The sequence below is a fragment of the Macadamia integrifolia genome, unplaced genomic scaffold (assembly GCF_013358625.1).
Source record: "Macadamia integrifolia cultivar HAES 741 unplaced genomic scaffold, SCU_Mint_v3 scaffold1313, whole genome shotgun sequence".
In the NCBI taxonomy this organism is placed as follows: domain Eukaryota; kingdom Viridiplantae; phylum Streptophyta; class Magnoliopsida; order Proteales; family Proteaceae; genus Macadamia; species Macadamia integrifolia.
The window spans coordinates 7429-19676 of record NW_024868156.1 but is presented as its reverse complement, the minus strand read 5'-3'; the positions used below and the strand labels follow the sequence as shown (position 1 = coordinate 19676).

General features: G+C 38.3%; 1 non-coding gene across 1 annotated transcript; it reads right to left on the bottom strand.

Annotated features, from left to right (window-relative positions):
- Positions 1 to 6451: 6451 nt before the first annotated feature.
- On the bottom strand, positions 6452 to 6558 carry LOC122063409. Its single transcript, XR_006135325.1, has one exon. It is a non-coding gene; the product is annotated as a small nucleolar RNA R71 (small nucleolar RNA).
- Between the last annotated feature and the right edge of the window lie 5690 nt (positions 6559 to 12248).

Sequence of the window (12248 nt, the reverse complement as noted above, 5' to 3'; positions counted from 1 at the left end):
TTGCGCCCTTGTTGCGTGTGCCGCAGGTGTAGCCTACGCCACTCCTACAAAGATTCCATTTTAGGCTATCTGGTTGCTCCAACTTCAAATGGTCATATCTCCCGCATTTTAACTCAAATTTGGGTGAATCAAGTTGCTACTTCTTCGTTTTTTCAAGTCCTACATGATGGTAGAAAGAAAAATGAGTTTTGAGTGAAGTAAGGCTATGGTTTTTGTAAGAGAAGCTTCCCCCTCTTTGTTGGTCCTTGAATGAATATGAATACTTGATGATAAATATTCTTAAGCCATTAAAGGAGGTAAAAGAGGTGGTCGAGGTGTGTTAATGATACATTAACTCAAAGCCAAGGAGGAAGAAAATAAGGATGTGTTTGCTTTGGGGAGCAAGAAGCCAATGAGAGAGAAGGTGGGAGCACCAAACTTGTCAGTACAAGTTTTTCAGTCATCCCAAGCAATCGGTTGTGAGATTCTCTAACCTTTGATTTATATTATATGCATGTATGTATGTTAGGGTTAGTTGTGGATGAATCTATACATGCTAAGTTAGTTGTGGATGAACTGTAAACATGTTAGCTAGTTGTGGATGTATATGCTAGGCAGAGCTTGACTGTAGGGAATTGATATAAGCTCAATTTAATTGTATTCTTTATTGAGTGCTTAGTGGGTGCTAAGCATTGGGAGTAGGTTCTCCCGTGTAGTGGGTGCTACACATTGTACCGGCACTACGAGTGCCATCCCAGCTTTGGCTTGAAAAAATTGGGTGTGGGTGCTCCTAATTGTGGGTGCAGTCAAAAGTAGTGTATTGGGTAGGTACAAAGCCTTTACAGGCACTACTCCGGGGATGTAGGCAAATTTTTGAACTTCCTAAAAACCCTGTGTTGTGGATACTTATTGTTTACATTTTATATTGAAGTACGTGGAATACGGAATGGGTGTGCACATTTGGAAGTGCCTATGAGAGGCTGAGTGTGCATACGACTGTGTGCAAACAGGGACAGATGTATCAGGTTTTTCTTGGCCAGACATCAAACAGATTTTTGAGGATCGAAATTGGACTCACTGATTCACCCCCCTCTCAGTGACTGCTGGGTTACAACACTTCTTCACCCCATTCCTTCTCTCTCTTTTCTCTCTTTTTTTTCTTATTCTCTCCCCCTTGGGTTTTTCTCCATATTATCTCCATGTCTTGGAATTTTCCTTGGTGTCTGCAATGTGGGGGGAGACCCTATTTATAGGTGTCAACCCTCACGCCCCTTACGGTTCTCAAAATGAATCCACGGGTTGGCAATCAAGCCCCCACGGGCCCATAGGTGTTAACCTTCCAAAAAAGGATTTAGTCATGTTTTAAATGCATAAATAATACCATTTTTATTTAAAATTGATGGGTCTATCCAACCATGAATGGACCCATCTCCAAAACTTTCCAAAAAAAGTAAATTATTTTTTATGACAAATCATTTTTTTACATTTTTATTTAATTTTTCCCCATTTATTTATTTTTTATTTCCTTTTTTGGAAAAAAAACCCACGGGGCCATATGGAACCCATAAGGCACCATTTCATATTCTTTCCAAAAAAAATTATTATTTTTTTTATTTTTTCTTTTTTTTTCTTTCTTTTTTTTGGTGAAAAGGTTGCAAAATTGTATGGCCACCATACAGAACCATATGGAACCCATAAGACATCATTTGGGACCCATACAGACCCATATGATCCCTATATGGGTCCATATGGCTCCCAGTGTGGGTCCAGGTCAATTCGGGTCAAAATCAGTCTTATTGATCCCTGTTTTGACTTCTAGGGCTGATTCCGGAAGATCCAGTGGTCCGATTTTTACATGTGATATACCTTTAAAATTTTATTTTCGAGCACTATCCAATGGTGTGGGTTCCAAGATCCTTATTTGCTAAAAAATGTTCAAGAATCTCAAAGAGGGAAATTTCCCCATTTGCCAACTAGGTGGTTTTCCGATAATCCTTGTTCATGTCGTTCCCACACCATTGGAGAGTACTTAGAACCAATTCATTAACATATAACATGCTAGAATCTAGGGCCACAAGATCGGCCCTAAAATTGGTCGGGGGCCAGATTAGGGTTTCGGGTCGTATTAGGCTTTTAGGCCACTTCCGGATTTGAGTTTAGATTAGGGTTTTGGATTGATCCTCGAGTTACTGCCATCATCTGGATCGTCACCAAAGGCCTAGATTCCTTTTTGATGTGATGCACAAACCTTTGGTCATTCCATGTATATCATCATTGCCTGGGTGGGTGACAAAATTGGGTATCTACAGTCCTCTAGCTTCAATCCATTCTGCCGCATGATGTAGGTTGGTAGAGATTATGATGTGTGGTTCAGCCCCATCAACCTAACATAATTGCATCCATCATTAAGAATCCATCTTGGGGCCACCATGAGTGGTTCCAATTCACATCCCCAGTTGTCCTTTCCTACAAGTATTCCTACTAGCTTGTGATAGACTCAAATTCAGGGATTTCTCTCTTGCCCTGGTAATGGAAGATTTTCAGTTGTCTTCCATTTAGTGGGCTAACCAGTTGTAACCTCTCCAGTAACCACAGTTGGAAAATATCAGGGCTTCCCTGATAGCAATTGGTCCTGAACTTGTGACTATATCTCATTTCATCAAATCCCTTGAGCATCTCTATTAGGACCGTAGGAACTACATCACACCCCTCCTCTAATTGCTCCACCACATCTATAATGGCAGGCAATGCCCCTCTCCCAGGAATTTGCAGAATATACCATTCTATCATGCAAAACAAATAAGCATCTTTCCATTGCCGTCGATAAGCGCCTTCCAATGATGGGAACCTGGTGAAGGCCCTTGCAACTCTCAAAATGTCAACTTTTCAGTAGCTCACATATCGTTTCATTTCTTCTTTCCCCATCCGAAGAAGTCTTCTTGGAATAATCCTTCTTCAGTGATGGTTAGATCAGCTTCCCCCAAGGTGGAGAGAATAAATAAGCTCTAAATTCCTTTATGGTTGGGAAAACCTCGACTGTCTTGAAATGGAATACATGTAGGTCGGTATCCTAATGTTAGGGCACCCATTGCAGTAGGTCGTGATGCAGCTTTATGCACCCAATCAGATCGAGTACTTGCATATTTGTAGATTCCAATAGTCTTGGTTCTTCAACTCTCACTTTCAATGTCCATTTCCGCAATGTTTCATCCAGAGAGTCCATAGTCTTTCGTGGGTAGTTAGAGAAATAATTTTCAAAGTGTTACTCAGTTGACCATGAATCAATAAGACTTTCACCACTGTTGTACCAAGATTTCCATTTTTTTTTTTTATCGGATCAAGGATGGGGAACAAAACTAACCTTGATCACTAATACCGGGTGGTGATCCTTGGAGGTTTTAATTTAGGTTAAGATTTTGAAGGATCATGGGCAAATGATAGAAACCCAATGGTCAAATGTGCCAAGTGGAGATTTTTTATGAAACAAAACAATTATGATCTCTTAGGTACCCTGGTCATTAATTTTGGAATTCTTCATTGTTTCTTTATGAATAGAGGTTATTGATACCGAACTTGCACATGTCAAGTTGCCTACATATCCCTCTTGAGGAATCAGGTCTAGCGTATTTTAGTTGCTTCACCCTTTCATACATAATATTTCTTGAGTTGATCCATGTTGACCAGCACCGACACTTCTTCCGCATTGAGATCCATAAGCTTCATAGCTTTTCTAGGCAAGATCTTCTTAACGGTGAATGGACCACACTATTTTGGTTTGAATTTCCCCCTTGGGTAATAAATGGGAGCTCTTTGTTCCCAAAGTACCAATACTCCTTCCTTAATGTTTACGAGGCTTCACATATTTGTTGAATGCTGATGAGCACATTTATGTGTGAAATCTAGGGTAATAAAATTTGCATTTTATATATTTAGAATGGAACTATCTTGGGTTTTACTCTCTTTTTGCAGGTTTTGTATTTTAAAGGCTTTAAGCATTATCGGACGTCATATCTCTCCAACAACAACTACCTAGTGTAGTTGGTGAGCTATGGTGTGCAAAATTCCCTTGCTCACCAGGAGGTCTCAAGTTCGAATCTCATGGTTGTCTTTTTTTGGATAATTTTGTTGAAGATTTTCTACTTTTCACTCACTTAAAGCACTAAGGGCATGGAGGGAATTTTCACATCAAATTAGAAGCAAGGAAAATCATGGAATGGATTCCTGCGCAAGAAGAGAAGAAAAAAAAAGGAAAGAAAAAAAAAAGGGAGAAATAAATCTTGTCCAAATCTTCTCTCTCCTCCATATCATCACCAAAAGATTGTCCAAATCACACAAAGCAATGAGGAAAATCGTCCCTTGGAGGGAGAAAAAGAAGAGAAATAGATTAAAAAAAAAAAAGAAAAGAAAATAAGTAAAAAAAATAATTATAGGAAATTTCTCCAAGTTTATTTTTCTCCTCTCTCCTCCACCTTAGCACTTTTGGTCTCAAAAGATCTCACTACCAATTGTGGGTTTCTCCCTTTTAGGAAAGAGAAATTTGTTACCCTACCTCCCCATTCCCTATAAATACAACTCATGTAAGAGGAGGGGAGACACTTCATTCTTCTTTTAGGTTTTTTTTTTTTTAGTTGCTCTATCTCTTTCTCTAGTTTTCTCTTTCTCTAGCTCTAGTTCTAGGTTTATGCTGTAAACACTTTTGTAAGTTCTTTTTATTCAATTGATGCAAGCACTTTTGTTTTTTATTTAGTTTTTTTTATTTTTATTGTTTAAGCAATTGAAGTTGTAATTTCGAAGTTCTAGTTCTAGGCTTAGTTCTAGGTGACAAGAACAAGCTATAAAGCATGTCTTTCAAGTTCTATTTTTTTTTCTTTAGATTTGTTTTCTCTAGTACTAGAAATTTTAGATTTGGTTTATTCCAGATCTGGTTTTTAGTATTGGTAGTATCTCAAATCGATCAAATTTTCAGTTCAAGGGTTGAAGTTCAAGTAAGTCGGCTCCCTCAATAGTCTTCTCTCCCCCCTCTCATTTCGTCTTTTGACTACCCTTTCTTTCTTAATTTAGGATTTTAATTTCAGTCGTTACATTATTGCTATCCCTGTCCCCCATGGTTCATGGCTAGTGTATGTGTTGGCTTTACCCCTCCTAGCCATAGAACCATCAATTTATTACTTTTATTTTAATTGTCTCACTTTCTCTAAAGCCAAGTAGAGTAACCCTTGTAAGAGTGACTCTCTGGTCAAGTAGGGAAGCTCATATTATGATGCATCCCTCGGGCTAAGTAGAGAAACTTACTTGTGAGTCTCTCTCTAGCTTTATTCCCTTTCTTTTACTTTATTTTTATTTCAGCATTTTTTCCTTTATTTTTTTTTAAATTGCGTGGGTTGTTTATTTTCAGTTATTTATTTATTTAATATTAATTATGTGGCTTGCGTCTTTAAATTCTTAGATGACGAATGGTTAGGATGTTATTTTAGATACATATGTTTAGGACGGTAATTAGAATTAGATCACAATCATTAATCGGTTCACTTTCACATTATTAAAAGAAGTAATAAAATAAAATTGCTGCTTTCCCTGTGTTCGACCCATAGCTACATTAATCCGTACGCTTACGGATACATTTAAAATCTCAAGTAATTTTTTGGCACCGTTGCTGGGGAGACAGTTCCATGTTATTTTTTGCTTTCTTTTAATAAATCGGAGTGCTTTATTTGCTTTGTTTTGTTTCTTCTTTTCTTTTATTGAATTCCTAAGAAGAACAACTTGCAATAATAGTTGTATCGGTGGAGGTCGCCATGCCTCACAGTATGATAAAGACAGGTTTCGCCCTGTAGCAGTACCTCAGGAATCGACCTGAGCAACCCTAGATCCCTGCCAGTAAGCTCCCAAAAGGCCAAAAAAATCATAAAAAAATCATAAAAAAAAAGTTTTTGCTATCCATTCTTTTGTGTTTGTCCTACTCTAGTTGTGGGTAGTTTTCTGTTGCATGAGTGTTAGGTGGGTATGTAATACTAAGAATCGGTTAGAAAGAAGAGATCCAACAAGTAGTGACCCTATACATTTGCTCTCTTTAAAACCCTTTAATATGGGAGACCAACAGCAAAACCCTTCACCTAAATCTCTGAAAGATAGGTTCTACCCTGCTAGAACAGCCCAACCTTCTTACATAATTCTACCACAAGCCCAGGGCAATAATTTTGAACTCAAATCTCAATACATCACTATGTTGCCCCATTTCCATGGGTTGACCTCTAAGGATGCATACCTATTTCTAAAGGAATTTGAAGAGGTATGTGTTCTAATTAAGATCCAATAGCTTTCTGATGATGCTGTTAAGCTTAGGTTTATCACTTTTGCATTGAAAGACCAAGCTAAGAAGTGGTTGTATGGGTTACCCACAAATCCCATAACCTCATGGGAATAGTTCACAGTTGTCTTCCTTAAGAACTTTTTCCCAACTCACAAGACCAATAAGCTTAGAAGTGATATCCTTCAGTTTAGGCAAAAGTCTAGTGAGTCATTTTCAAAACTTATGGAGAGATTCAAGGATCTACTCCAAGAATGCCCTCACCATGGCCTAGACCTATGGCATTTATGTCAAATAATTTATGAGGGTAATGATTATCCAACTAAACAAATGATAGAGTCTATGTGCCCTGAGGGATTCACATCCTTTACAGATGAAGGAAAGGCATGGGAATTCTTACTTGACTTAGCTGACAAAACCTGTGAGTGGTAATTAACCCAAGAGAGTGAAAGAGTCATAGGAGGAAAATGATATTTCGTGGATGAGATAGTAGCCAAGGAAGCCCATTTGGATAGCCTAATCAAGAGAATTGAGGCTATTGTTCCTAGAGAGCCATCATCAGTCAATTTGGTTAAGATTTATACTTGGTGCCAGTCCCCTGGACATCTCATAGAAGAATGCCCCAACACCTCTGGGGGCACTTCTAATGATAGTGTTAATGCCTTATACCAGAATAATCCATATAGTAATACCTACAATCCAGGATGGAGAAATCACCCAAATTTCTCTTGGAATCAGGGCAACCAAGCAGAGCCTTCCAATTTCCATAGTCAAGGTCAACCTGGACCCCAAAGGCCTCCCTTTGCACAATAATATTTTTCCCAAAATACTTTTCTTAGGTCAAATGTAGGACCTCAGACTAGTTTTCCTAGGGCCCCTCTCCTATCATCTTATCAGCAACCCCCTAGGTTTACCAATACTGGAGAGGCAAGTAGAATAAGTGACTTAGAAAAAAATATGGCCCTCCTCATGACAATCCATCGAAATCTTACAAGAGAACTCACTCAAGTTATCTCAATTATGCGTGAGAGGGAGAAAGGAACTTTACCCAGTCAACCAGAGCCTAATCCTAGGCATCATCAGCCTGTTAGTTCACAAACATCAACTAATGCACCACTGAATATAGTACAAGGTCAGACCCAACAAGGGCCCTCTAACCAATGTAATGTTGTTTATGCCCTTAGGAGTGGTAGAGAGTACCAACAGAGCGTTCCTAAATCTTCCTCATCTATTACTCCTGTTAACTCTCCTTCAGTTGAGGACACAAGTGTGCCTCTTGTTTCAGGTTCATCTGATGAACCTAAAGATTTTTCTGAAACTAAAGATGATTTGGTTGAGAAAACCAAAAATGATTCTTCTGAACAGGGGAAAATCCCTAACAGTCCTTATGTTCATCCTATCCCATTTCCTAATCGCTTGGTAAACAAAAGGAAGACTGCTTCCATGGACAAAATTTTAGAAGTCTTCAAAAAGGTAGAAGTGAACATCCCTCTTTTGGATGCCATATCCCAAATCCCCTCCTATGCAAAGGTACGGAAAGATTTGTGTACTCACAAACGTATCACTAGTGTGCCCAAAAAGGCGTTCTTGGCAGGTAACATTAGTTTCATAATTACTCAACCTATAGTAGCCAAGTATAAGGATCTAGGGAGCCCTACCATATCTTGTGTCATAGGCAACACCTACATTGAGCACGCCTTACTTGACCTTGGCGTAAGTGTGAATCTTTTACCTTACCATGTGTACAAACAACTTGGATTGGGAGAATTGAAAGCCACTGGAACTACTCCTAAAGGGATGATTGAGGATGTCTTACTAAAGGTGGGGGAATTTATTTTCCCTGTTGATTTCATTGTGTTAGATACTAAGCCCTTCTCAACCAAGGATGAGATCCCAATAATTTTAGGAAGACCATTCTTGGCTACCAGTAATGCATTAATCAACTATCGGAATGGTTTCCTAAGATTCTCTTCTGGTAACCAAACTATTGAGTTTAACATGTTTAGGATAGCCAAGCAACCACATATGGAAGAAGAGATTAATATGATTGAGGATTTTCTGGATTTTTCTGATGATTTAATTACTAACTTTGATATTAATTTTGATTCAAAATTCTAAGAGTGTATGGATTAGTTGGATGATGATAGTGAAAATTTCTTTTCTAAAGTCTTGAGTCTTCACACACCTGTGGAGACCTTAGGACCCCTTTCCAATTTCATTCTCAAATCTTCAATAGTTGAGCCCCCTAAGCTAGATCTTAAGGAATTGCTATCTAATTTGAGATATACTTTCCTAGGGCCTGACTAGACTCTTCCTGTAATAATTTCTTTAAATTTGACTTCTAGCTAGGAAGAGGAGTTAATTAAAGTGTTAAAAGATAATAAGGAAGCCCTAGGTTGGACCATGGCTGATATCAAGGGTATAAGCCCTTCTATTGTGCAACATCATATACATCTTATGGAGGATTCCAAACCATCTACGGAACCCGAAAGAAGAGCTAACCCAGTGATGATGAAAGCTATTAAAAAAGAGATCCTAAAGTGCTTGCATCATGAAATAATTTATCCTATTTTTGACAGCTAATGGGTAAGCCCAGTTCACGTAGTGCCTAAGAAGTCTACTGTGACTGTAGTTCCCAATGCCAATAATGAACTAATTCCAACCCGTGTCCAATCTGGGTGGAGAGTGTACATACACTATAGGAAACTTAATGTGGCAACCTGGAATGACCACTTCCCATTGCCATTTATTGACCAGATGTTAGAGAGGTTAGCTGGACATGAATACTACTGTTTTCTTGATGGATATTCCGGCTATAATGAGATCCCAATTGCTTTAGAAGACCAACATAATACCACTTTTACATGCCCATATGGACCAACATAAGGCTTTGCAATGCCCTGCTACGTTCCAACGATGCATGATGAGCATATTTTCTGACATGGTCGAAAAATTCTTAGAAGTAACTTTTCAATTCATGGGAATTCCTATTCTGAATGTCTTCATCATCTTTCTCTAGTTTTAAAAAGGTGCATATCTAAGAATTTGGTTTTGAATTGGGAGAAATGCCATTTCGTGGTTAAATCTGGTATTGTTTTAGGCCATGTAATATCCAAGGAGGGAATTAAGGTAGATAGAGCCAAAGTGGATTTAATTGATAATTTACCACCTCCTCAATCTATTAAGGATGTCCGGTCTTTTATAGGGCATGCGGGCTTCTACAGAAGGTTTATTAAGAACTTTAATTAGTTAGCCCGACCTCTCACTTCATTACTTGCCAAAGATCAAACTTTTGAGTTTTCTAAAGAGTGCCTAGAATCCTTCAAACAACTTAAGAAGGAGTTGACCAATGCACCCATTGTTCAACCACCTATTTCGACTGAACCTTTTGAACTGATGTGTGATGCTTCGGATTTTGCCATAGGAGCAGTTTTGGGTCAAAGGATTAGTAAGTTACCCACGATCATTTACTATGCTAGTAAGACCTTAAATGATGCACAACTCAATTATACAACCACTGAAAAATAATATTTAGCGGTTGTGTTTGCATTAGAAAATTTTCGGTCTTACTTAGTTAGTTCACATGTGGTGGTGTATACTGATCATTCTTCTCTCAGATACGTAGTTTAGAAGAAGGATGCCAAAGCCCGTCTCATTAGGTGGGTTTTACTTTTGCAAGAATTTGATTTAGAAATTAGGGATACTAGTTGTAGACCATTTATTCCGACTTCCCAATTCCTTGACTGTCGATTCTCTAGTCAACGAGAACTTTCCAGATGAACAGTTATTTGTAGTGTCCAGTGAACCATGGTTTGCTGACATTGTCAACTTCTTAGTTTCAAGTGTGACTCTGGATCACTGGTCCACACAAGATAAGTATAGGTTTCATTCCCAAGTTAAGCACTTTTTTTGGGATGATCCTTATTTGTTTAAGATATGTCCGGATCAGATTATCCGACGATGTGTTCCTGATCATAAGCAACATTCTATTCTCTCTTTTTCTCATGATCATGCATGTGGTGGACACTTTGGACTTAAGAAGACTGCCGCAAAGGTTCTCCAATATAGATTTTATTGGCCCACTCTTTTTAGAGATGCTTTTGATTTTTGTAAGGCTTGTCCCGCCTGCCAGTCTTTTGGTTGTATGAATAAGAGGAACATGATGCCCCTCAACCCTATTTTGGTAGTTGAGATCTTTGATGTATAGGGCATCGATTTTATGGGACCATTCCCTAATTCTTTTGGGAATTTGTACATACTTTTGACTATTGATTTTGTTTATAAATGGATAGAGGTCATACCTTGTAAATCTAATGACCACAAAGTGGTGGTCCAGTTTCTCAAAGAGAATATTTTTTCCCGCTTTGGTGCACCACGTGCAATAATTAGTGATAGGGGTACTCATTTTTGTAATCAGCCTTTTGAGGCCTTAATGAAAAAGTATGGGATCACCCATAAGTTATCTACCCCTTATCATTTCTAAATTAGTGGCCAAGTGGAGGTGTCTAACAGGTAAATCAAACAAATCTTGGAAAAAACTATTAATCCCAACCGTAAGGATTGGTCCCTTAGGCTCATTGATGCCTTGTGGGCCCATCGGACTGCATTCAAGACTGATCTTGGTCAGTCTCCCTACCGTTTGGTGTATGGAAAAGCTTGTCACTTACAAGTTGAGTTGGAGCATAAGGCCTTTTGGGCCATCAAGAAGTTCAACTTTGATTTGTCTGATGCGGGAATTCATCGTAGGCTCCAACTATCTGAGTTGGAGGAACTTAGGAATGAAGCCTATGAAAGTTCTAAGATTTACAAGGAAAAGACCAAAGCTTTCCATGCACATTCTGCGTAAATCTTTTACAATTGGTGATAAGGTCTTATTGTACAACTCTCGATTGCATATTTTTCCTAGTAAGCTTAGATCCCGATGGAATGGCCCATTTTTTGTCCATAATGTATATCTCCGTGGGGCTGTGGAGATTTTGAATCCAGGAACAAGGGTAATTTCAAAGGTTAATGGTCAGCGTTTGAAACCATTCCTTGAGTTTCCTAATACTTGTAGTGAAGAGGTCATGGATCTCCATGAACCTCTTTACATTGATGACTAACTTTTAATCAGGTATGACCCCCTTACATTGTCTTCGTTTTTAATTCTTTCCATGCATTGAGGACATTGCATGACTTAAGTGTGGGGGAGGGAAACCAGTTTCTGCTTTTTCCACTTTGTTTTATTTGTTTTTCTTTTTGTTTTTTTTGAGCTTGCTAAAGGATGAAGTCCTACTTTGGCTTTTGGCTAATGATCATACCATTCGGTTGCTTGATGTATGAAAATAAAAGTTTTTACTAAGGTACCCATTTTGAATGTATAAAAACCCTGTTGAGAAGAAAGAAACAAGTTTGTGTCTTAAGATGGGACTTTCTTCTGAAAAATAAAAGACCCCTATTTTATAGTGTTGGACCTTATGTAAGTCTATGGATTCCTTGTACTTTTGATTTGGAGTTAAGACATTCTTTTTAATTTGGCATGAGTTGACAAATGCATAATTTTAAATGAAATGTGAAATGTGGTATAAAGAATAATAAGAGTTGATTCCCTTAGAACTAGATAGGGCATTGTGCCTCAGGAAGCGTGTGGTGTCTTGATTGAAATTCCTTGGGAGGAAACTTCTGAAGGAAATCTAGCATCACTGTCTTTGTGGGCATATGCAAAAAGTGAAGCTACATAGTAACTTGAGTGTCTGGTGTTTGCTCCACCATATCATTCAGAGCAAAAGTAGTGGAGTAGAATAGAGTTTATTAAGCAAAAAAAAGGAGAAAAAACTATGCAAATGTCATTAATGCTTAGTAATATGTTTTGGTCAAAAACACTCCAACGCCTTAGTCATTGGTTCCCTATTTCTTCACAAGTGGTTTTGCCTTAAGATAAGGATGTTTTGGAAGAGACGAGGTGAGTTCCAAATTAAGAAAT